The sequence below is a fragment of the Triturus cristatus genome, chromosome 8, assembly GCF_964204655.1.
Source record: "Triturus cristatus chromosome 8, aTriCri1.1, whole genome shotgun sequence".
Lineage (NCBI taxonomy): Eukaryota > Metazoa > Chordata > Amphibia > Caudata > Salamandridae > Triturus > Triturus cristatus.
The window spans coordinates 1,073,992,220-1,074,016,983 of record NC_140591.1 but is presented as its reverse complement, the minus strand read 5'-3'; the positions used below and the strand labels follow the sequence as shown (position 1 = coordinate 1,074,016,983).

Below are 24,764 nucleotides of genomic sequence, written 5' to 3'. Positions count from 1 at the left end.
ATGAGTATACATATATACATACATATATAATCTGCATATCTATATAAATACAAATATAAATGCATGCATACATATACATATGCATATATGCATACATATGCATGTTATGAACATGAAGGTTTAAAAAACACTAATACAAGCAAAGCTAAAAAGCCACCTAATTACAAACAGAATTGCTATAACTTAACCCCTTCAGTGCCCATGACGAGCTGGACTCGTCATGGGCTGCGGTGGCGCTGTGCCCATGACGAGTCCAGCTCGTCATGAACTCCGCCCGCTAATGGAAGGCGCGGCACTGGGCGGGGAAAGGGGCGGGCATGCAAGGGGTTAAACGAGGGCGAGACCTATTGCATTTTCAATGCTTGTTTACTTTGGTTCCATCAAGAAGGCATTCAGATGTGTCACACATTTGCCATAAATTCTGAATTGCAGCACTCTAGTTGCTCATTAGATCACTGTAGTAAAGCTACTGCTCACCAGGGAAGTCTGCTGCTGGTATTCAAAGTGCATGTTTCAGTCTGCATGTCAGAATTTGTTTAGGAAATAGAAGAGGATTTGAGAAGTCAAAATGTGCCCTAATTTTTCTTTCTGCAGCACTAATCATAATTTCTGTGGCAAAATGAACCCTCTCATTTTGTTCCTTTGCAAATTAAATGTTTTAAGTGTTACCACTTTATTCCAATCAAGATGGCTTCAGGTGTGCCATACTTTCATCATAAGTAAGACTGTTAGCACTCTAGTTGTTCTTTAGAACATTCTGGGAAGCTGCAGTAGAACACAAAGGAATCAACTGACAGTATCTGCCCTTGTTGGATGTACATGTTTTAGTGAGAATGTCAGACTTCATTCTCACATGACTGAGAAAGATAATGTGAATTTAAAGAAAATATGCACTCAGTTTAGCTTATAGATCACCTTCCAAATCTCTGTGGGAAAAGCATGAGAAAATAGTTTTCTCTAAAACATGATTCATGATATCCCAGCAGAAGGCTTTTTCACATGGTAAAATCACCTGAACACAACACAATTCCTAAAAGGAGTATGGTACCATCAACAAATGATTTATAATGTAACTAAAGTCTTAACACCTTCTATTAACTGCAATGCTTTTTAATGAGGTGCTATCATGTATATTGGTCCCAAGATGGCTGCCAACACTTCTTGGATGAAGTGCTGACAGCCAATCAAATCTCACGATCAGATGTGTGGTTAGGCTCCGCCCATATATATATGTATTTTTTTCCTTTAATATCTTAAAAACTACTGAACAGATTTACACCATTTAACAAAAAGGCATGAGTCTGAAATAAGGGCTACTTCTTTGCCAAATCTGGTGTAATTCCGTTCAGCAGTTCGGGCTGTAGCTGCGACTAAAGGTTCCTATGGAAAATTGCATGGGGAAAACCCGTTTTGGGACCCCCCTTTTTTCTCGGCCCCCGCTTGACGAATCACCTCCAAACTTTCAGGATAGGAGCGGAACGGAGCTGGCCAAAAGTTTTGAAACTTTCACGAAGATTCGTCAACCGGTGCCAAAGTTATTGGGAATAGAATGTTGCGGATTTCCTATGGAAAATAGGTCCTAACTATAACTACCTACTGGCGACCGCCAGTAGGTAATATATATATATATATATATATATATATATATATATATATATATATATATATATATATAATAATATATCCCAAAACTGCAAAGCAATCCACGTGCGCTCTCAGGAGAAAAACCACAAACGAGAATAATACAGGAAAGGGGTGTTTAATCCACAACGCGTTTCAGCTCGAAAGCCTTGTTCACGTGGATGATCGTGTAAACAAGGTAACTGATAAAGTTTAATTCATGAACATAAACATAGGACACAATGAAAGCCAGTGGACAACATAGTGAAAACTTTGGCAGACATCTTGGAACGTTAGATGCTGAATAGCACATAGCCAAATTGCATTAAGAGCTTGCCACAAATGATAATGTCGACCTCGTAATAGGTAAATAGTAATGGAAAGTAAATAAATGCTGATACAGTGATTCAGACAATCGTAAAATACTATTTCACAGCGCGTCACAAAAATACATAATATAATGCCTAAAAACAGTGGATAGCAGGGAGTTGATATCAAGTGCTAGCAAAATCGCTGCAGGCATACTAGTAGTAAATCTACTCAGGGACCATTGCTGGGAGAAATAGTGGACTGACTCAGAAAGATGAATGCATAGGGCAAGATGAAGATGCCAATGCATCGTCATATCGTGAGTGTGCAAATGCAATGCTGCGGTCTAAGTGGCAGTGTCCGCAGCGACCCAAAGTGAGTGTCTGTAAAGATGCAATGGGCAATGTAGCGTGTATGTACATGCCAGAAATCTTTGACAAATGCAAAATAGTAAGGGTTGGAGTTCAACTGTACCACGGTTATCCATATGCAATAGCAAAGAAACAGAGTTCATCAGTTACCGTGCTCAAAAGTGTGAAGAAACGGAAGGAAAGGTAGGTGGCCCATGTGAGGTGAGTGCCAGTGAAAGGGCACCTTCCTTTCTTCCTAAAAATGAAAAGAGACAACAAAATGTTAAAATTGCTTGAACAAATACTTGTAAAAGTTACAGTACACAATCTAATGAGGAAAAGGAATTCAACCTGAGGTCTGAAGAGACATTCACAGGAGAGGAATGGAGAGAAAAACAAGATCACATATACATGTCAATGATGAAAAACACAAATGAGAACACAATTATTCCTTTAAGTGCACAGATAATTCCTCATCCTGGTTAAGGCCCCCCGGATGTTTGGTTTGGAACTCAACTATATATTTAGATTCACGCTGCCTCAGTTTGAGTACCCTGTTCCCTCCTCTGGGATTTTTTGTAATCTGTTCTAGGATGAAAAAAGTAAGGAGTTCAGGGTTAGAGAAATGTTTGTCTTTGAAATGGCGAGCCACAGGATATTTGTCATCTTTGTGAATTATGGCTCGATAATGCTCAAGGACGTGTTTTTTTGCAAGGAGCGTAGTGCTGCCAATGTACCACAGATTGCAAGGACACTCTATTACATAAACGACAAAGGTGGTGCTACATGTCAAGAATTCCCTGATTTCTTTAGTGATACCATTGTAGTTGATTTTATTGCGGTACTTGCTGTTCTTACAGGCTTTACAGTGTCCGCAAGGATAAAATCCCTCAAGCCCATGTTGCTGTCTGGTGGGATATATGGTGACAGCACTTCTCACTACCATGTCTCTGATACTCCTGCCTTTGCGGTAGGTAATGCTGGGTCTTTTGGGGATGGTCTCACCAATGATGTTGTCGCACTTAAGGATATCCCAATTTTTAGCTACAATTTTGTGTATGTTGTTGGAATCTGAGATAAAAGTCATGATCATCCTGGTTGTGTCATTATTGTCATCAACTGTTTCGACCAGTTTATCTGAGATGGTAAGATCCCTGGGTATGGCGTCTGCTCTTTCTTTGGCTCTGCGGAGAACCCAATTGGGGTAGCCCCTGAGTTTGAAACGTGACATCATCTCTCTGCTTATCCTTTCGTAAGCCACTGAGGTGCTACAATTTCTCTTTGCCCTCAACAGCTCACCATAAGGAATACTCCATTTGAGTGTCTCAGGGTGACTGCTGAGGGCATGCAGGACACTGTTCCCTGCAGTTGTTTTTCTGAACAGGGTAGTCTGTATGGAATTATCAATAATGTCCACTCTGACATCAAGATATTCCACACTGTTCTTACTAATGTGACAAGTCAGGACAATATTGTTGTTGTTGATGTTGAGTTTGTCAATGAAACTGATGGCTTGTTCTTCATTGCCATTCCATATGATGAACAAGTCATCAATGTAGCGCATCCATGTGGTGACGTGGTCAAGATCTTGTTTGTAATCAGGGTTGGAAAATACTTGCTCCTCCCACAATCCCATAAAGAGATTGGCCAGACTGGGGGCAAAGCAAGAACCCATAGCAGTCCCGACCACCTGTCTGTATATTTCACCATTGAACAGGAAAATATTGTTGGTGAGGCAATAATGGATCATTTCAATAATCATCATGCTATGATCTCTAAGGCGAAGGGGTCTGGTTTTAAGATAGTGTTCACATGCCTCTATGCCCTGTCGGTGGTCGATAATGGTGTAAAGTGACTGAACATCTAGAGTGATGAGGCAAGAGTTGGTTTCCCACATGATGTTACCTAACTTTTTGAGGAAATCTTTTGTATCCCTGATGTAGCTGGGTAAATTACTGACAGAGTCTCTGAGAAAATGATCGATGTATTTAGAGACGTGTTCTGATACACTGCCTCTGGAGGAAACAATAGGACGCCCAGTAGGATTAATGGGGTCCTTGTGAAGTTTGGGTAAAAGGTATAAGGCTGGAAGGATGGGATGATCATTCTTCAGGTAGGTGTATTCTTCCCATTCGAGTAAGCCCTTCTCCCTCCAAGTAATGAGTTTGTCCCACAGATGTGTAATGCTAGTGTTGTAATTGTCCACCTTTATGTGTTCGTAATATCTGGTGTCAGAGAGTTGTCTGATGGCTTCTGTGATGTAACTATCCCTGTCTAGAATGACTATATTGCCACCCTTATCCGCAGGGCGGATGATGATGTTACTGTCTTCAGTCAATGATTTGAGTGACTGCCTTTGTGTGTATGATAAATTGTTACTGTGATTTTTCTTCTTACTGCGTCTTAAAATACCCAGTGACTTGGTAACGCAGTCGTGAAAAGTGTCAATGGGATCATAAGGAGATATGGGAAAGAAAGTAGATCTCGGTTTGAAGTCTGAAGAAGCATGGTTATCTGTAGTGAGTCCTAATCTGTCTACCACTTGTGTTGTACTGAACTGTTCTTCATTACTTATGGTATCAGTTCCAGAACTGCAATCCTGATCAAGATGTATCATGTCAGTCAGTATATCAATGTCGCCTAATGTGATGTTATCAAGGTGATAGGGTGTGTCAGAGATGTTTTTTCTGGAGTCGCCTAATCTCTTGAGTTTGTGCCATTTTTTTAATTTTAATTTCCTCACAAACTTAAAAAGATCAATTCTGGTGTCGGTAAAATTAAAAGGGGCAGATGGACAAAATGAAAGGCCAAGGCATAAAGTCGCTTTCTCAGTCTCATTGATGTTTCTCTGAGATAAATTGACTACTGTCTTGTTTACCGTGATGGGATCCATTAATATGCTTTTCTTGGGCGAGTTCTTGTTCCCATATTGCCCCTGGCTCTGCCTCTTCTGCCATCGTTGCTGAAGTCTCTTGTTCCTGTTTCTTCGTTTCCTCGGCCTCTGCCGCGACCTCTCCCCCTCTGTCCACGTGTTCTGGTTGCCGGAGTGTCTTGTTTCATCCGTCTGCTCCGGCGCAGATGGCGATACTCCTCTAAAAAATTCACGGGTCTGCTGTTGATGTCAGTGATTGGCGCTGCTTCAACTGATACGTCCGACTCTGTATCACTGACTGTAGAGGTAGATGCTATTGAGATGACTGTTTTCTCACTTGTAGGAACGGTATCCATTTCTTTGTTGTTATACAAATGGTCAAATTTCTTGCTAAACGTGAGAATCCTCCCACTGTCGTAGTCATTGTAATCTCTGTTCAGCTTGCGTTCTTTGCGCGCTTTGATCTCTTCTTCGTGCTTGATTAGGCGCTCTTTCATAGCAATGATAGAACTCTCTACAGTTGCGGTGTCAGAATATTTCTGTAGATCATCTGTAAGTTCTTGTATCTGTTTAAGAATGTTATCTCTGTCAATCCATGCGTACTTGATCAAAATTTCCAAGATTCTCTTTGAACTAATGGCCGAGTTTTCAGACCATTCCGTGAGCATGTTCGGATTCGGTGTTTCATATGTCGGAGTTATAAATATTCGCAGGCCTCTTGGAACCATGTTTTGATCCACATAGTTCTGTAGGGAAGTCGCCTCCCACCACTTGGAGATCTCAGATCTTTTCAGTCTTTCAAGTGTTTTTATTTGTTCATCTATTGAGGAGATATGAATTGTAGTTGGTTCAGTGGTGATCTTGATTCTCGGTTTCCTGGAAAACATTGCTTGGGCTGCTGCCCTCCTTTCTTCTTCCTCATTCATGGTAAACCACCCCTTAGTATAAAATAATCGTTAGTGGTAAGTCTCCCCCTGTGTGAATAACAGGTTCCTCCTGCCACGCATGGACTTCTCTCGCAAACCATGGCGAGTAGAAGATGTGCGCTTAAGTGCATGTAATTGGAAATGCACGAGAAATGAAATGTGGTGCAACGTGTCAGCCGAGATCCTGACTCACTCAAGGGTTCCGTGAATAAATAAATATCTACGGACGCAACAAATGTGAGAAACGGAGGGAATCCAATTAAAAAAACTGCTTCTTCCGAGACGAACGCTAGTGTCTCACCAAAGGGAAGTACACCGCGTTCGGATCCGTGAAGGCAGACAAAAGAAACGGACTCACCTCCTTGATACTGTTGAGTGCTGCAACAAGCTGCAAATCATTCCATGGATGGCCGGTCAAAGTACAGTCCTCCGTATGCAAACAAATCCAATATTGCTCCTTCCGACTGCTGGGACCCAAAGGGGGAGGTGGCGCACACTCCGGCGGAGCGTGCCGGTAAATTCAATCCCAAAACTGCAAAGCAATCCACGTGCGCTCTCAGGAGAAAAACCACAAACGAGAATAATACAGGAAAGGGGTGTTTAATCCACAACGCGTTTCAGCTCGAAAGCCTTGTTCACGTGGATGATCGTGTAAACAAGGTAACTGATAAAGTTTAATTCATGAACATAAACATAGGACACAATGAAAGCCAGTGGACAACATAGTGAAAACTTTGGCAGACATCTATATATATATATTCACTTAAAAAACCATAGGTTTCACACATGTTATAGTTAGCTGGACATTTCATTCGTAAAAAAAACAATGAAATTCCCCCATTATAGTTAGGTCAGATAACTATAACTCACGCGCCCGCAATCCAGTGCTCATGACGTCACATATTACATCACTCATGACATGGTTGTGGCATCACTCATGACATCATCCTTGGGATAGAGTGGCGGTCGCGCGAGTTATATCTATCTGACCTAACTATAACGGGGGAATTTCATTGGTTTTTTACGAGTGAAATGTCCAGCTAACTATAACATGTGTGAAACCTATGGTTTTTTAAGTGAATTTGCAAGGTTTTTTAAATGCTAATTCCTAACTATAACGTGTGTGAAACCTATGGTTTTTTAAGTGAATTTGTACGGTTTTTTAAATGCTAAGTTATGTTTTTTTTTTTTTTTAAGGTTTTTCACCGTGCGCGCACCCCGCGACTTAAAAAAAAACAAAAAAAAATGTTTTTTCACCCTTTGGGGTCCTTTAGGGACCCCCTGACAAAGGCTAAGGGGCCAGGAACTCTCTACCCTGCCCCCTTTTCACGTTTGCCACCTCTATTTTTCACTCTCGCACCCACAACAAACAAAATGGCGGCCGACACTTCCGGATTTCGACCGATTCGAACGTTGACTGACATGTAACCACCAATCAGAATTACGCTCGCGCACATTAGGGTGCGCACACCGTGCGCGCACGGTGCGCGTCTATAGATATTTATGTGCTTTAACTGCAATTTTCTCAGGAAATACTGAACAGATTGACTCCATACATGCAAAAGGCACTTCTCTGACCTGAGGACTACCTCTCTGCCAAATTTCAAGTAATTCTGTTCAGCCGTTCGGTCTGTACCTTCGACTAAAGGTCCTATGGAAAAATGCATGGGGAAAACGCGTTTTGGAACCCCCCTTTTTTCTCGGCCCCCGCTTGACGAATCACCCCGAGACTTTCAGGGTAGGAGCTGAGCGGAGCGCCCCATTAGTTTTGAAAATTTTGCGAGGATTCGTCAACCGGCGCAAAAGTTATTCAAAATAGAATTTTCAGATTTCCTATGGAAACACGGTCCTAACTATAACTATCTACTGGCGACCGCCAGTAGATAATATACATATATATATAATGGCTGCTACATTGCTGTAAGGAGGAAAATAAACGCATTCTACCGCCAATTTGATGTGGTCTACGCTCCTTTGTGTTCAAGGAATCGAGGAAACTTACGAGGAGTTCGTTGATATATATATATATATATATATATATATATATATATATATATTGATATATTACCTACTGGCAGTCGCCAGTAGGTAGTTATAGTTAGGACCTATTTTCCATAGGAAATCCGCAACATTCTATTTGGAATAACGTTGGCGCCGATTGACGAATTGTCGCGAAATTTTCCAAACTTTTGCCCAGCTCCGGTCCACTCTTATCCTGAAAATTTCACGGTGATTTGTCAAGCGGGGGCCAAGAAAAAAGGGTGGTCCCAAAACACGTTTTCCCCATGCATTTTCCCATAGGACCTGTTGACGCAGCTACAGCCCGAACTGCTGAACGGAATTACACCAAATTTGGCAAAGAGGTAGTCCTCAGTTCAGACTCGTGCCTTTAGCTAAAATGGTGTAAATCTGTTCAGTAGTTCCTGAGAAAATTAGAGTTAAAAAGATAGATATATCTGGGCGGAGCCTAACCACACATCTCATCGTGAGATCTGATTGGCTGTCAGTACTTCATCCAAGAAGTGTTGGCAGCCATCTTGGGACCAATATACATTATAGCACCTCATTAAAAAGCATTGCAGTTAATAGAAGGTTTTAAGACTTTAGTTACATTATAAATCATTTGTTGATGGTACCATACTCATTTTAGGAATTGTGGTGTGTTCTAAGGTGATTTTACCATGTGAAAAAGCCTTCTGCTATGATATCATGAATCATGTTTCAGAGAAAACTATTTTCTCATGCTTTTCCCACAGAGGTTTGGAAGGTGATCTATAAGCTAAACTGAGAGCATATTTTCTGTAAATTCACATTATCTTTCTCAGTCATGTGAGAATGAAGTCTGACATTCTCAGTAAAACATGTACATCCAACAAGGGCAGAGACTGTCAGTTGATTTCTTTGTGTTCTACTGCAGCTTCCCAGAGTGTTCTAAAGAACAACTAGAGCGCTAACAGTCCTACTTATGACAAACGTATTGCACATCTGAAGCCATCTTGATTGGAATAAAGTGCTAACTCTTAAAACATTTAATTTTAAAAGGAACAAAATTAGGGGGTTCATTTTGCCATAGAAAGTATGATTAGTGCTGCAGAAAGAAAAATTAGGGCACATTTTGAGTGACTTCTCAAATCCTCTTCTATTTCATAAACAAATTCTGACATGCAGACTGAAACATGCACTTTCAATACCAGCAGCAGACTTCCCTGGTGAGCAGTAGCTTTACTACAGTGATCTAATGAGCAACTAAATTGCTAACATTCAGAATTTATGGCAAATGTGTGACACATCTGAATGTCTTCTTGATGGAACCAAAGTAAAAAACTGAAAGTATTTCCTACTGAGGAGACTGCAGTAAATGAGGAAATTAGGAAACTTCATAACAAATAAATCTCCCAAGATGGCCACCAGAGACAAAAGAGCCCAAATGTAGCACAAATATCACCCAGATGTAGCCCAAGTATAGCCCAATGACAGCATGTCCCAGAGTGTTCTAACGAACAACTAGAGCGCTAACAGTCTTACTTATGACAAAATTATGTCACACCTGAAGCCATCTTGATTGGAATAAAGTGGTAACACTTAAAACATTTAATTTACAAAGGAACAAAATGAGGGGGTTCATTTTGCCATAGAAATTATGATTAGTGCTGTAGAAAGAAAAATTAGGGCTCATTTTGACTTCTCAAATCCTCTTCTATTTTCATAAAAAAATTCTGACATGCAGACTGAAACATGCACTTTGAATACCAGCAGCAGACTTCCCTGGTGAGCAGTAGCTTTACTACAGTGATCTAATGAGCAACTAGAGTGCTAACATTCAGAATTTATGGCAAATATGTGACACATCTGAATATATTCTTGATGGAACCAAAGTAAACAAGCATTTACAATGCAATGGTCTCGGCATTGGTAAAGTTAGAGCTATTGGCATTGCTCATGACATTATTTTTGTTTATGTTTTTGTTTTTAAAACATTTAAAGAAACGGCATTGTCATGAGCAATGCCAATAGCTCTAACTTTAACAATGCCGAGACCGTTGCATTGTAAATGCTTGTTAGTTTTTACTGAAGCCCGAGCTCAGAATACAGCTCTTTGCTAACTCACCTGAAGGCCGAGCTCAGAATACAGCTCTTTGCTAACTCACCGCCTGAGTCTGGGTGCAAAGGGTCTGCTATATTCAGGGCCACTGGAATTATGCGATTGTGCAGCCCCAGTGATTTTTGCATAACTGTAGATTTGTCACATTTGCCACATAATCCATCATCCTCTGCATAATCTGGCGAGTTCAACAAAAAAAAAAATTCTACCTGAAACGATTCAAAAGTTACTCCAGACCCAACAACATCTGTTCATAGTTTGACTGGTCACCTTTCTGTAGCTTATCGCTATATTTGGTGTTAAAATGATACTAAAAAGGTGGGACTAATGTACAGACAGCATAAAGTTTAAATTGACAAAATAATGAAGCAATACTATGAAAAATGTGCCACATAATACAGCATTATTTAGCTTATTTTGTTGCACAATTTAGTCAACCTTGCCGCATAATTTGCTCTGCTGCTGCATAATTCCAGGAGCCCCTGGATACATTCAAGGCTTGGTTTCTCTGTTGGGTAGGGCTCTTACAAACTACCTTATTACATCATGAAATATTGTATATGCAAGACCTTCGTCGATTAGTCAACCCTGCCACATAGTTTGGTCATGCACTGTCACATAATTCCAGTGCCCTGGCAATAAGATAACATAAAATCGGCCCATGTGCTCCTGGAGGGCAAGGCATGCGACTCTTTTGCCTATGCCTTTATTCTGGTCTGGCTATAGGTGTTTTTGTACAAGCCCCCTCCATGTGCAGAGCGGCCACGTGACACAAAGTTCCACAGTAATGGATGCAATTTGCAGCCATCAGCGAGATCTGTAACAAGGCACCGTTTAAAGAGGAGGGACAAGATAAGTGGTGTTCCAAGGACAAGCCACTTGGTGGGCAGCCTGCAGCTGCACTGACTCACATCGCCACTGCTGGGGGCGGGTGGGAGGTACACAGTGGGCTGCGCGCGCTCACACACCACGGGCTTTCCAAGATGTAAATGTCCTCGTGCTGCACAGGGCGCGCGTGACCTACAGGTAGAAAAACACGAAACTTTATCACACAGCAGTGCCAATCGCAATGTAAACGGGTGGGCGAGGTGAGGGGTCCCAGCGAGAAGCGCAGTGTTAACTTAAATGCACTTACAAATCAATGCAATGCTTCTTGTTGATTTGCCATCCAAGCCCCCGGCTGTCTCCCACACCTTGCGCCTTTTTGCCTTGTGACGTATTACCAAGCTGAATAAACACGTAATATTAAATAAGTAAAAGATTAAACTCATGCTTTGGAGTACGTCTACCAAGTGTCGATAAAAGCAGATTTTGAGTTTCGGTTGTGGGAATATTTGTTTTTAGACTCCCACCACAGTGCTACTAAATTCCGATTATATGCAAAGAATGACATGTCCCCGGCGCCCGATAATGAACGTGAGGCGGTCTGGTGAAAAAAACAGGAGGTTGGATGTTCGGCAAACATCTAGAGAACCTCAAGATGGCCTGTGAAAGCACCGTCTGTGCAGTAACAAGGTCACGCATGTAATGACTCCCCCACACACCCATTAGTCGGGCCGCTCTCCTTCATTCTACTAAAACGCGCATTAAGCCCGAGAGCCGCTCTGAACTCAAAGCAGTCATTGATTGCGCAGATGAACACCGCCCTCGCAAACGCCCTCGACCACCCCGGCGCGCGGCGCCCTCTACCACGACTGCCTCGCGGGATGCCGCTTGCTCTCTCAGTGGCCGCCCGCGGGGCGGGCTATCGCAATGGAATCCATTAAGCACACCTTGTCAGGTGCTAGGCAAGCATTAAATACCGCTACGTCATCTCCCTGCCATTATCATTGGCCTGAAGCACACAGACCATCGTTCACCCTCGCGGAGGTGATTCCTCTAGCTCTCAGCCAAACACCGGAAGACACCACCGCCTTTCTCCGAGGCAGAGCAGAAATGCCTCGGAGAAAGGCAGCGTCCTTTTCGGATTCGGGGGCGTGTTTTGCTGTTGTCTCCTCCCTGAGACTTCTCGCAAAAAACACGCCCCCCGATCCGAAAAGGACGGGGCCTAATCGGAGTGACTGACCTCTTCTCCAGTGGCTGGCCAGCATTTACGAGGCCAGCCAATGGAGAACAGGGGAGAAGAGGGGCGGGTTCAAGCCCCTCTTCTCCAAGTCATTAAATCTCGGAGCGAGACTGCGCAAGCGCAGCCTTCGCAGCCGAGACCTAAAAACTGAAAGTATTTCCTACTGAGGAGACTGCAGTAAATGAGGAAATTAGGAAACTTCATAACAAATAAATCTCCCAAGATGGCCACCAGAGACAAAAGAGCCCAGATGTAGCCCAAGTATAGCCCAATGACAGAATGTCCCAGAGTGTTCTAACAAACAACTAGAGCACTAACAGTCTTACTTATGACAAAAGTATGGCACACTTGAAGCCATCTTGATTGGAATAAACTGGTAACACTTAAAATATTTAATTTAAAAAGGAACACAGGGGGGCGTGGTCTCGCCGCGGACGATGTGAGTCGCACATCGCTGAGGCTCCGGGCCGCCGCCGTGGAAAACAGCTTTTAAAGCGGGGCGGTGGATGCAGAGACGAGTTAGCCGGGGGGGGACCGGCTGGATATCGACAGCGGGCAGCTGCCAGGCGCCTTAGAGACTCCCGACACAGGCTGTGGCGAGCAGGGGTGACATACGAGGCGAGGAGCCGGCGGGAGAGACTGCGACCGCCATCTTGGCTGCGCCTGGCTAACCGGGAGGAGTGCCGCTAGAGCAACCGCGAGGCCGTGTGACAGAGCGACGGCGACGTTGAGGCGGCTGGGGCCGTGTGACAGAGCGACGGCGGCATTGAGGCGGCTGGGGCCGACGGAGCGGCGACTCGAGGGAGATCGGGCTCGGGGACGGGCGCGGCCGCCATCTTGTGTTCGGCGGCTGGCCCTGGCCCGTTGCTGCGGCTGCCCGTCTCGTGGCGCCAAAGAGGAGGCGGACTGTGATGAGGCCTCGGCCCTGACTTTGGTACGCGGAGCGGCTTGCTGGGGCTGCCTGGGGGGCACCTGGCCATAGCCTACGACTCACTGCACGCGCGGAGCTGCCGCCGCGTGGCGGCGCTGCGGGCCCTGCTGCTGGTGACTGGGGCCCCTGGACTGGCCCGGCCGGGCCCTGACCGCGGCGTCGTCCTGCCGGCCTGTGACGACCTTGAGCCTGGAGGCGCCGGCCATCAGTGGAGCGAAGCAGTGAAGAGCCACCGAGCTGAACGGCGGACGACACCTACGACGACGAGAGCTGGTAGGCCGGGACCTCCCGGACGACCTGGGTGATTGCTGGGGGCCAGAGCGGAGGCGGGGGCCCGAAGGTGACGGCGAACAACACGGGGTGTGCGTGTGGCTGTGGACTAGCCGGGGGCTGTGAGACGCTGGCTGCCACCTTGACTCGCCTCACGGGAGAGGCCTAGCCCACACGGCGACTGGACTGGGGCCTGGGCCTGGATCGGGGAGCGCTCTAGAAGGAACCGCGCCCAGAGGACGACCGGCGCCCTGATGTCCGTGGCCCGCTGCCTGCACCTGCAAACCAGACGATAGACTAACGTTGGGCTGGGTGGGGTCCGCTGACGAGCCCTGACCTGAGAGCTGGTGGCGTTCGCTACAGGCGTGACGGCCATTCCTAGCGCTGGAGGGCCTCTCTTGGACGGCGTGGGAGCTCAACCCTGGGACAGTTTAGCGGCCGCATCGCTACGTGGAGTTGGGCCTCGAGGACCTCCTGCGTTGCGGCGCTCTACGCCGCGGCATTGTCGTCTGCGCTCACCCCTGCGCCCCTGTGGTTCTGAGCCGGGAAAGGTGGGGCTGGCCATTCGCCACACCCCTGCGGGCCCCTGAGCTGCTGGGGGCTGCTACCCCCATTCACTGTGAGGCTGATCCTGAACGCGGCCACGCCATGACCCGTACGAAACAGGGGAAGGAGCCGCCGGCAACCCCCAAAGACGCCTCTGTTAAGGACTTGTGGACCAAGCCTGCCACATCGTCACAGAGCGTGGAGCCATCGGGGGCCGGGGCCTCGACAGCCCCCGTCACGCAATCCTTCATGACGGCATTCATGCAAGAACTTAAATCGGAGATTGGGTCCCTTCGCTCTGAAGTCCAAGCATGCGTGAAGGACCTTCGGAGGGATGTGGGAGAGCTGGGTGGCCGAGTGGATGACTTGGAAAAGACCCTGGATGCACGCACGGAGGACCAAGAACACCTGTGGCAAAGGCTGGCGACCTTGGAAGAACAACATGTTGAGCTCCAGATCCAACAGGAGGACTTGGAAAATAGGGGGCGCCGGAACAACATACGCATCCGGGGGGTGCCGCCTGGAGCAGAAGGGGCGGATATTATGTCCTTCGTGGCGGACTTACTCCATGACATCCGAGGGGATGATGACACTTCGCCGCCCACCCTGGACCGCGCTCACAGGGTTTCAGGGCCGATGGGGAGGCCGGGCCTGGTCCCTGACATCTTGACACGGGTTCACTTCTTTGTTGAAAAGGAAGCCATTCTTCAGGCGGCCAGAGGCAAATCCGAAATCCTCTGCGGAGGGAAGCCCATTCAACTGTTCCAGGACTTGGCCTCCACCACTCTCCGGCGACGCCGGGACTTCAAGCCCATCACTGCCAAATTGAGGGAGCTCAACATCCGCTACCAATGGGCCCATCCCTTCGCCCTCATGTTTCAGTGGGAGTCCAAGCGGCGGGTGCTACGCTCATACCGGGAAGCGGCCCAACTCCTACAGATTCCTGATTCACCGCCGGCCAGCCCCGCGCGGCGCCCATCCAAACTCAGAGTCCCGGCGAAGCCGCAATGGTCCACGGTGCGACACCCTAGACACCCATCGTCGCCGGAGGGCAGCAGGGCCTCCCGGGACAAGCAGGACATTATCGAACATATCAAATCCTTGGAGGGCTCCTCCTCGCCGCTGGGCTCCCAGGCCTCTGCCGTTAAATGACCAACGCCCACCGCGGATCTGCTCACTCGACTGCATTCACGTTATTGAGCTGGCTGGGACGACCGGAGGCATGGCCGGCTGTGGACTGCATCACTCCCCCAGTGCTAGCGCCCTGGACGCCTCACTCGGAGGCGCACCGTCGTCTCCTCTACGGGGCACTGTCTCCCAGGCTTGGGCGGCGGCCCGGGCTAGACCCTCGACACCATAACTTTGCGGTTCAACGATGGCGAACCCCCCATCCTATTTCTGGGAGAGTGACATCTCCGAGACAGCCTGTGCCATGGTGCCTGGCTACTCTCTTGACTGGAATAGGCTTTTCCGGCCCTGTTGGCCGACTACAGGTTTACATGGTTGTATTTGTTCATATTTGTTCTCCTCCGTAACCTCTTCCCTTCATTACCCTTGGCGGGGGGGACATGTGTTTGGGTGGGATGCTCGAGCGGGTGGTGCCCTACTGGGGATTCTACGACAATGACTACCATCTCTACCTGGAAGATTCTCTCTCTCAATGTGAATGGGCTCAACTCTCCCAACAAACGGCGCCTCATCTGGCGCTACCTCCTCCTGCAGAACCCCGACATCATTCTTCTTCAAGAGACTCATCTCCTCAGGTCCGACGTGGGCCGGATGGCGCATCCGCGCTTCCCCCTTCAGTTCTGGTCCTCGGCTCCTTCGAAGACGGCAGGGGTGGCGATCTTGTGCCGGGCGGGGATATCCCGGGGTGATTCCAAGGTACATAGAGATACGGAGGGGCGGTTTCTGCGGGTGAAGATCAGGCGGGGCTCCCGCGCTCTGACACTGTGTAATTTATATGTCCCCAACCAGGGTCAGGATCTCTTCTTGCGTAGGGTAATCAGGGAACACCTAGAGCCGGTAACCACAGACCTCATAGTCGGGGGGGACTTCAACTGGGTGTGGGACGCGGAGCTTGACCGTTGTGGGGGCGCTTTTCACGGGGTGGGGGCCATGTCTGCGGCGGTGAAACGCTCCTTAACCGCCTTAACCTTAGTGGATGTTTGGAGGTACCACTCCCCGGGGTTGCGCGACTACACCTTTTACTCCCATGTTCACCGCACTTACTCCCGCATTGACCTCCTTCTTGTATCGCACTCACTACTCAAGGACTCCATTTCGGTGTCCCACTCCACCATCTCGGTCTCGGACCACGCCCATGTCGAGCTGCTTCTACGGGAAGGTCCTCCCCACCCGCTGCGTCCGCGCCGCTGGCGCTTCCCGGACCACGTCCTCCGGGATCCAGTGGATAGAGAGGAGCTCCAAACAGCTATCCTGGCATATTTCGAGGATAACGACCTGCCGGGGACCCCTCTCCCTATCCTTTGGGACGCCTTCAAGGCCACTATACGGGGCACTCTCACAGCCTTGGCGGCTGCTCGAGCGCGTGAGGCCCAGCTCTATGAGACAAAAACTACGAGGGAGTTGCAGGTGCTCGAGCAGATGGACAAAGAGCGCCCGCTGGCGACGCACAAGCGCCGTTTGGCCGTCCTACGGGGGCAGCTCCGCGCACATAGGGTTAACAAGGCTGAGCGCGCTCTGCTGGCACTCAAGCAGCGCTACTATGCGGGGGGCGACAAGGTGGGCGCTGTTCTGGCGCGACGTTTGCGGACGCGGGCAGCTACGGCACATATCGCGAAGCTACAGAAGGCGGACGGGTCCTGGGCCGTTACGGAATCGGCGAAGCTCCAAACGTTTCACGACTACTATTCAGCCCTTTATACTGGCGACCCCCCCGCGGCGGAGCTGGTTGCGGAAGCCTTAGACGCTTGTCACTGGGACCCGTTGAGTGGGCATCACTCCGGGCTTCTGGAGGACTCTATCACCCCGGCAGAGCTGGTTGGCGCTTTACGCGACCTCCCGCTTGGCAAGGCGCCCGGCCCGGACGGGCTCCCGGTGTCGTTCTTCCGCGCCTTCTTACCGCAATTGCAGCCGTACCTTTTGCGCCTCTTTAATTCTTTTGGGGAGTCGGTAGGGCCTTCAGCAGATATGACAATGGCCGACATAACGCTCATCCCGAAGCCCGGGAAGGATCATACGCTGTGCTCCTCCTACCGGCCTATTGCCCTGCTGAACACCGATTTAAAACTATACACTAAAATTCTAGCCAAGCGGCTTAGCCCTCACCTCCCCAATCTCATTGAGCCCGACCAGGTGGGGTTCATCCATCAACGCCAGGGCGCGGATAATGTACGGCGTATTGCGCATATCGTCGGGAAGGCCCAACACTGGAAGATCCCGGCCTGCCTGTTGTCGCTCGACGCGGAAAAAGCGTTCGACAGGGTGGACTGGACCTTTCTTCGAGCAGTGCTGCGGAAAATAGGCCTGGGTCCTAAGATGGTGGCGCGCATTCTGGCCCCGTATATCTCGCCAGTGGCCAGGGTGCGGGTTAACGGACAGCTCACGCAACCTTTTCCCATCTGCAGAGGCACTCGGCAGGGCTGTCCCCTATCGCCCCTATTGTTCGCCCTGGTGGTGGAGCCTCTGGCCATTATGATTCGGCGGTCCCCTGATATCTGTGGTATAACCCTTCGCGGAGTGCAGCACAAGATTGCTCTCTTCGCGGACGACCTCCTTCTCACCATCTCTGAGCCCCTGCGCTCACTGCCGGCGGTACACTCGCTACTCCGCACTTACGAACGTGCCTCTGGGCTCAAAATTAACCACACCAAGTCCTGGGCCCTTAATATCTCGATCCCGGCCGAAGAGCTCCCAGCGATTCAAGTTTCGGCCCCGTATCAGTGGGCGGACGCGTCAGTGCGATACTTGGGTCTTAACTTGACTCCAGACCTGGCCACTTGGACGCAAGCCAACTGGCAAGACTACAAAACCTCTGTCCTGGCTGACCTGCGGGCGTGGAAGGCCTTACCGCTCTCCTGGTTGGGCCGCCTCAACACAGTGAAGATGTCGATACTGCCAAAGGTCCTCTATCTATTTCAAACACTGCCAACTCCGATTCCGGAACATCAAATACAGGGGCTCCAACGCGAGCTCAACGCGTTTGTGTGGGGGGGGAAAAAACCACGGTTCTCGAATAAAATCTTGAGTCTCCCCCGGGACAGGGGTGGCCTGGCCTGCCCTAACCTCCTCGAATATTACTGGGCGTCGCACCTTCGCTGTATCCTGGAGTGGGGGGCGTGGGAGAGTGAAAAGGTGTGGTTCCACATGGACAGGGCAGTCACCTGCCGGCCGCTATGGGACCATGCCTGGCTTCCTCGGGCGGCCCGACATCGCAGCGCCTACATGGCCGTCCCTACCAAAACGGTCCTGGAGATCTGGGATAAAGTGGCGGTGAGTAGGGGCTTGACCACCTTTCCATCCCCACACACCCCGATTGCGCGAAATCCACAGTTCTCGCCAGCATGTCAGACACCTTACTTCGCGAACTGGACAGAGTCGGGCTGCAGGACGATACGAGACCTATTTTGCGGCGACACTCTCAAAACCTTTGCACAGTGCAAGCAGGAATTTGGGCTCCTGGACGGTGACAAATACCAATATATACAACTGCGGCACTGGATACAGGGCTCGTCCCTGACGCCGGCGGCCACGCGACCCTACACGCAATTCGAACAGCTAGCGCGGGATTTAGGCAACTATAAGGGGCTCATTTCCCGCATCTACAAGGTGCTGCAGCGCTCGCACCGGCTAGACCCCCACCCCTATCAGACGAGATGGCACTCCTCTACTAGCTCGGGCGTCACCCCTGCCCAATGGGCCCGGCTTTGGGGCGACATCCCTAAAATACTACGTAGCATCCCTCAACAAGAATCGGCGTACAAAGTAATGACCCAATGGTACTACACCCCCGCCAGACTCCACAAAATGTTCCCCAATTCCTCTCCCCTGTGCTGGCGATGTACTCAGGCGCAGGGAGACTTCATACATATTTGGTGGACATGTTCACTTCTGAAAGTCTTCTGGAAGGAGGTCCTCAGCCATGTAAAAAGGGTGCTCGGGTTCCCCCTTCCGGAGGATCCGCTAGTGGTCCTTCTGGGGGTTAGACCAACAGCCCTGAGAGCCATGACGGGTCGTGATCGGCACCTTAGCCTCCACATGCTGGGCGCTGCAAAACAAACGGTAGCCCTTCACTGGAAGAAGCCGGAGTCGCCCTCTGTAAACGTGTGGTTTACCCGTCTGTGGCAAGTGGTGGCGATGGAGTCTCTAACGGCGCGTCTACAGCTTCGAGACGCCAAGTATAAGAAACTCTGGAAGCCCTTGGTGGACTACCTGGGGCGGCTAGAACATGCTCGCTTGCAGCCGCCACGACTTCGAGCCCTGAAGCTCTTCGATGACGTGCTAGTTCCCACGGACCCGGGGGGGTTCTGGAACACCGCAGGGGGTATGTAACGTAACCCACTAGTGAGCGCCGACCCGGAGGGGGGGGAGGAGACCCTGCTGTTAGCGGACTACACCCTGGAGGGCCCCCATCTGCTGGTGATAACTGAGCGCGCATCTTTTCTCCCTCGCCACGACTGTCGCCCTTTGCGATGGTCCACACCCTCCCCCTCTTCCCTTGTTCTCTCCCCCTGGTTGTTTGGTCGTCACATTGGCAATCTTTGATGTGGGGAGTGGGGCGCTATTTACTGCTCTGTGCATCATTGATGAAGGGTACCTGACTTGTACAGCGCCTCCTTTAGGTGATATTTGCTAGCATATGCTGTGACCCTAACATCGCACAACTGGGACACCCCCACTGCCTTACCCTACCGCTACCTGCCCGGCTGGCCCGGGACGAGTGGGACATTTCGTTAGCCAGGGTTTCTAGCCTTTAAGAACTGTCCCTACAGGGTTGCTGGGCGGGAGGTCTACTGAGGGTTTAACGCCACTAAGGCAAACAACCTCTGAGAGTCAATGCACCTGTGGGGGCCGGTTTCTGAGCTATGGATAATGTTCCTGGTGCTAAAGCATATGCCTGTATTCATGCCAATGACTAGTCACCTGCTGCCGGCCCATGTGGTTGTAGGCGGACAAGCTGTGTATGGATTTTTGCACGACCGTTAAAATCAATAAAAGTTGGTTCAACAAAAAGGAACACAATGAGGGGGTTCATTTTGCCATAGAAATTATGATTAGTGCTGAAGAAAGAAAAATTAGGGCACATTTTGAGTGACTTCTCAAAACCTCTTCTATTTCATTAAAAAAATCTGATATGCAGACTGAAACATGCACTTTTAATACCAGCAGCAGACTTCCGTGGTGAGCAGTAGCTTTACTACAGTGATCTAATGAGCAACTAGAGTGCTAACATTCAGAATTTATGGCAAATGTGTGACATATCTGAATACCTTCTTGATGGAATCAAAGTAAAAAACTGAAAGCATTTCCTACTGAGGAGACTGCAGTAAATGAGGAAATTAGGAAACTTCATAACAAATAAATCTCCCAAGATGGCCACTAGAGACAAAAGAGCCCAAATGCAGCACAAATATCACCCAGATGTAGCCCACATGTAGCCCTATGACAGAAGTGTGCAAAACACTTATTTTTTGTGTAGTTGCAGTTTTATATAGTGCAGACTTGTCAGGTATTGGAGTGCTTTACATGAGCATTGGTTACATCACACAAGATCAAATTCATTTTGGTTGTAGACATGGGGAGATTAAGTGATTTGACCAGAATCACAGAATGTTGAGCTGAAGCAGAAACTCCAACCTGGTTCCCCAGTTGCAAAGTCTGCAGCTCTGGAAGTAACACCACATTCTCTCCCCTAAGTACAACATTTAATCAAGTGGTCAACTGGATAAAAACACATAAAGATTACAAATAATTTAAAAGTTCTTTGTCGCTATTTGAAAACTCAGAAAATATGTCCTCATTTTAGTTTTTTAGAGCACTAATCATACTTTTGAGCAAATAAGACCCTCTCATATATGTAATTTCTAAAGGAAATGCTCTAGGTATTACAGTTTTGATTACATCAAGATGATGTCAGGCGTTCCACACTTTTGTAATAAATATAGAATGTTAGCAATCTAGTTGTTTATTGGGATACTGTTGAGAGGCAGAGGCCAGGGTCATGGACTCTGAAAATTGAAGGCAGGTAGGAGAGTGCAGAGGCAACAATTTGACCACACTGGGCAGGCAGGAAGGGCAGTGGTAGCACAACAGACTATGGAGGGCAGTGGAAAGGCGGGCAGGGGCAACAAAACAACAATACAGGACTGGCATGACAGGCTGTGGCAATATAATAGACCATTGTGGGCAGAAGGAAGAGGCAGTGGTAATACAACCATACATGCCAACAGACCTGTTTCAGCCAAGAAACGTCCAATGTTTTTAAGCTCAAATGGGCTTTATTTGATCTGTCTCCTGTCTACAATCTCCTCTTTTTCAATGGAACTCAAAGGGGAAAATCAATACCCCAGGTTTTTTTTCAAAATCTCCCTCTTACCAAGTTCAAAATGTTCGCAAGTATGGTACATTGGATCATGGTAGGCAGGAGGAATTGGGGTAGGGACATGGACTCGGATAGCAGAGGACAGGAGGGACATGGAGAGGTGCACCAAACTGACCCTACAGTGCAGGCATCAGGGTTTGCAGCAGCACAATACACCACACAGGGCATGCGGGATGGGAGTGCAGCACAACAATCCATAGAAAGCAATAGGGAGGGGACAGGACCATGCACATGGACAACAGAGAACAGAGGGGAAGAGGCAATGGTAGCTAGCTGACCATAATGGACAGACAGGAGAGAAAGCTGCAGCATAACAGACCATAAAGGGCAGGAGGGACGGATCAGGGGCATTACAATGGAACAGACAAGCCAGGAGGGAGGGAATAGGGGTCTGCACATGGAAACAGAGGGCTGGGGGCAAGGGGGCAGGGCAGGAGCAGCAAGATGACCATGGAGGTCTGGCAGGATGGGCACTAGAAACAAGACACACCATGGAGAGCAACAGTGAGACTATGATGGCATACACACAGACCAATCGAGGGAAGGTGGGAGGGGGTCAGGGGCAGCTAGCTGACCACACAGGAAAGGTGGGAGGGGCCATGACAGCACAGAAGACCATGCATGGCTCGCGGGAGGGTTAGTGGGAGCACAATGGCTATGATGGGCAAGAAGGAGGGTGCAGGGGCATGCACAAAGGACCATGGAGGATAGAAGGGAGGGTCAGGACCTGGGCACAGACAAGAGAGTTCAGGGTAAGGGGCCTCACAACAGACCGCGCGGGGCAGGCAGGAGGAGCAGTTGCAGCACAACAGACCAGGGAGGGCATAAGGGTGTGGCAGTAAAATGGACCATGGAGGACAGGAGGAAGGGGATAGGGGCATGGCATGTGGACAGGCAGGGTGAAGGTGGCAGGGACAGGTTACAGTCACCTGACAATGCTGGGCAGGTGGGAGGGGAGTGGCAGCTCAACAGAACACTCAGAGTAGATAGGAGTGGCAGGTCCATGGAACATGGTGGGCAAAAAGGATGGAGCAGGGGCATGCACAAAGACATCGGAGAGCAGGGGGAAGGAGAATAGGGGCAGCAAGCTAAGCACAGAGGCTTAGCAGAGGGTCAATGATGGGCCATAGAATTGGGCAATGGAGGGCAGGAGGAGTGGACTGGTAGATCATGCTAAATGGAGGGCAGTGGCTGCACATCAGACCATGCATGGCAAGAGGGAGGAGGCTTGTCCATGGATTCAGACAACAGAGGATAGGGAGGAGGTGGATGGGGCAGCAAGCTAACTGTTCAGAGAAGGTGGGTATTAGGAACTTTATTGTTTTTAAAATGTGTGTCTGTGCGAACTACTTAAAATATGAACAAGTATGCAGCATAATCTCACTTTTATTCAGGAAGAAGAGGACGTTTGTGACTGTGACTCCGGGCTCACTTTGCAGAAACACCCCCTGACCCTCCACCCCCCCATCGCAAAATGTAATGCCTGTGAAAAGGGTAGGTGGACGCAGTGTTATATAGAACATAGTCCTGAGAGCACGATTGAAAATAAAAACTAGATATAATATATGGTATAAACTATGCACCAAAAAGTGTGATATAAGATGAACCGGGGCGTGAAATATAATATGCAATACATTGTGCGCAATGACAGATTCATTGGAGAGCGCAAGATAGCACAGGCACTAGCGCGTGCTATGCGATATGCGCCTTGCAGTGTAATATGCACAGGGCAGTGTTGTGTAACCTAACTAGTCTCTAAAGTTGTAATATAAAATATGTGCTGGGGAGTGTAACGTTGCATATGCACTGTGACAAAGATATGGATCTCTGATTGTAATATGTATGGCATAGCGCTGTGCGTTATAACATAGGCATCGAGGAAGGCACATTAGATGGCGCAATATAACCCGTGCGAAGGCAAGTGTGGCATGACATATTCACGGGGTGGTGTTACAGTGCACATGGGCTAGAGAGTATCATAGCATACACACTAGCTGGTGGAATACAACACAGCGGTGTGTGGCACTCGGCGGGCACTGGTGGGTGTAACACAGCATTGGCCTCAGCCAGGAGCACGCTGTGACTCTCAAGTGAGGTTCGTCTCTTTTCCAGAGAGTAAAATAAAAAGTATTACACATCCGGCGGTGGATGTGTGTTTTATTAACCGTGAGGGGGGTTTCTTGCATAGTTTGGTTGAATTTTTGTCGAAACCCCTTTGAATGGCTTGGTGTGCGTGTGTATTAAATGTTCCCGTCAATAGCTACCCATGTTTGTATAAATAAACGACAAGGGTGTCTGCTTGGAGAGTACCCACCGGTGGGGGCGCCGGGATTAGGCACGGTAGGGCGTCAGACACGTCAGAGCTTCACTAGCGGTGTAAATACATTCCACGTGGATTCATTGTATGCATAGTCGCCTTTTAATGAATATCACGCAAATCGTCATGGTGATAGGTACATAGGGTTTGTTCAGCATGTCCTAGGTGTTTCTATAAATATATTATTTTAAAAATAAAAAAAAACAAAGGCTGGCTCCGGGGGATGGGGTCCCCGGGGCCATAAGTGGCCTAAGGAGGGGGGGGCAACGCAGCCCCCCTCCTAAAGAATTGAAAAAAAAAAAAGGCCATGACCCGGGGGTTGGGGTCCCCAGGGCCGATTAAGGCCTTGGGAGGAGGGCCACGCGGCCCCCTTCTAAATTTATTTTTTTCAACAAAAAAAATGAGGGTGCAGGCCCTGGGGGATGGGGTCCCCAGGGCCAATAAATTAGAAAAAGAAGGGGGGCCACACAGCCCTCCTTCTTAAAAAAAATTAAATAAATAAAAGACCAGCATCGCGCCGGAGGCCACGCCCCCTCCTTGCAGCACTCTGCAAACGCGTCCCCTGGCCAGTTGTAATTTGGGGAATTAATTCCCCTTCAATACTGAGGGTCCCTGAAGGCCAACTAGCCCAACAGGTATCTCCAGTATGTGCCAGGGAGCTGCGTTGCAGACAGGTGTTCTGAGGCCACGACCCTTTTTACACCACTATGCAACGCAGCTCTGTGGTGCTTACTGGAGGTACCTAGTGGGCTTGTTTGACCCTAGGAACCCTTAGGATTCAAGGGGACTTAATCTCTCAACTTAGAACGGCCACAGGGCGCGTTTACACAGTGGTGAAGGGAGGGGACGGGGCCTGAGGTGACGTGTGCAAACACGCCCTGTGGCGCGTTTT

The 24,764-nt window shown here is 48.7% G+C and overlaps 1 long non-coding RNA gene across 1 annotated transcript in view; it reads right to left on the bottom strand.

The window, feature by feature from the left end:
• LOC146805400 (uncharacterized) overlaps positions 1–24,764 on the bottom strand; it is a 113,477-nt gene that overhangs the window by 65,029 nt on the left and 23,684 nt on the right. Inside the window, exon 2 of the long non-coding RNA XR_014967840.1 lies at positions 2,451–2,535. This is a non-coding gene — a long non-coding RNA (uncharacterized LOC146805400). The remainder of the gene's footprint in view (positions 1–2,450; positions 2,536–24,764) is intronic.